A 2058-nucleotide genomic window follows, 5' to 3' on the forward strand; every position below is an offset into this window, starting at 1 on the left:
ATCCGTGAAGAGAATGGAACTCTAAGTAAGGTGGCAGTAAAGGAACCCAATTTGTAGTAACATTCCAGTGTCAATGTAATCTGCCCCAAATGAAACAAACAAGATGTATCACAATTTTTTTATCATTTGGAATAAATATCCTTTATGTAGTAGAATGTCAACAAAAGTACTTTAAGTACCACTACTGGGATAAACATGCAATAAAATATACCCCTAAATAACATATCACTAGCAAAGTAAACAAAAGGTTAAAGAGATACAAAGGTAATACATGGGCATATAAAAAAAAAAAAGACTTCAAAATCACATCTGATGCAAAAATGTTCTACAATGAATCTTATTTTTTAGAATTTTGTATTACCTGTAATAGTTTATATCATTCCTCACAAAGAGAAATATATATAAATCAGTTGAGTTTTCATTGTTATGAACTTAGATACCAAGATACTGTGGTTGGTTTATTTAGATTAACAGTTTATTGTTTATATTTCATATTAAAAGAAATAAACAAATGACATACTAAAGATCTCATTGATCCTTTAAATAAATTATGAAATGTCAGTAAACAGACCTTACACTAGAAGAACGTTATTCTTATAAATGTTTATTAGTAATAAAACAAATAGCAGATTTGTACACTAACAGTTAAATGGTAAATGAAATATTTAATAAATAAAATTTATACAAATAACTCACCTTAAATACAGATCCCTCTCCTTACATTAGTTTCATTAAAAAAAATAAAATTACATTTTATTCATCCTACATACAACCCACAATTTAATAGTAAATTTTGAAGTATAAAAAAATAATAAAATGCTACAATTCTCGGTGAATAAATTGTATTAATGCTTTGCATCTAATGCATCATCTCAAAAGGATACAAAGCATCTCTGGGTTATTTTCTATTGTAGAACTACCTGCAGATGTTTTTTCACTTTTATTTTCATCTACAGGTTTGGTAGTTTCGGATGCACTGCAGATATTGTAGAAGAGTCCATTTCCTCCTAAATGTCCAGCTAAAAAAAGAATCATCAACATCATTGGCTTCGAAATCATAATTAGCGCGCAATATATATATATCTAAATGATAATAAACAAGCAAATCATTCTCGTGTTTTACGTATAAGAATTGAACCCCAAATATACAATGTAAACAAACGCATCTTGTGATATTTTATACACTCGAGTAACACAATGTTCTCTGCTGAAGATCGCGATTTCTGCGCCCTCTGTTAAAATACGTATTTCGATATAATATTTTACAACATTCAAATAATTTGTATTTAATTCATAATTAATATAGTTTATTTGCTCCAACTAAAACCTTTGCTGAAAAGAAGTCACAGTCAATGATAAAATTCTGTTAAGAATGATACTGACCGGTTGATTTATTATTTTCAGTGGTTCTTAATTAGGGATAAGTATGTTTAAAATTTGTGTTTCTTACCTGGTCATTTAACACACATGTTTCACAACGTACTTTTCAAGTTGAAAATACCAAATACATGAGTACCATATTTATTACACAAATATACAACTACGGACTTGTACTATTTTATACTCTGCTGTTTCTGTATATCATTCAAATTACCTGCGACTCAATAAAATCAATAACTGATTTCAAATGCAAATCTTCTATTTTTCTTTCTTTTAAAAGTGTAGTCACCACAAACTAGGGTGTTTTTTTTTTCACGAAATTAAACCTTAAGTCCGAGTAATGCTTAGATAACTTTCTCTCTGTTTCAGTCATATTATTGCATACGTTATGAAATTTAGTTCATTCAAACGTTCTTTTTATAAACATAAAATATTATTTATACATTTTTCTCCGGTGGCCCAGCGTCATGTTTAAGAATTTATATCACTAGAGTTTATGGTTTGTTTGTTTGTTTGTTTTGGATTTCGCGCAAAGCTACACGAAAGCTATCTGCGCTAGCCGTCCCTAATTTAGCAGTGCAAGACTAGAGGGAAGGCAGTTAGTCATCACTACCAACCGCCAATTCTTAGGCTACTCTTTTACCAACGAAAAGTGTGATTGAGCATCACATTATAACG

The sequence above is a fragment of the Tachypleus tridentatus genome, chromosome 10 (assembly GCF_004210375.1).
Source record: "Tachypleus tridentatus isolate NWPU-2018 chromosome 10, ASM421037v1, whole genome shotgun sequence".
NCBI classification, from domain to species: Eukaryota; Metazoa; Arthropoda; class Merostomata; order Xiphosura; family Limulidae; genus Tachypleus; species Tachypleus tridentatus.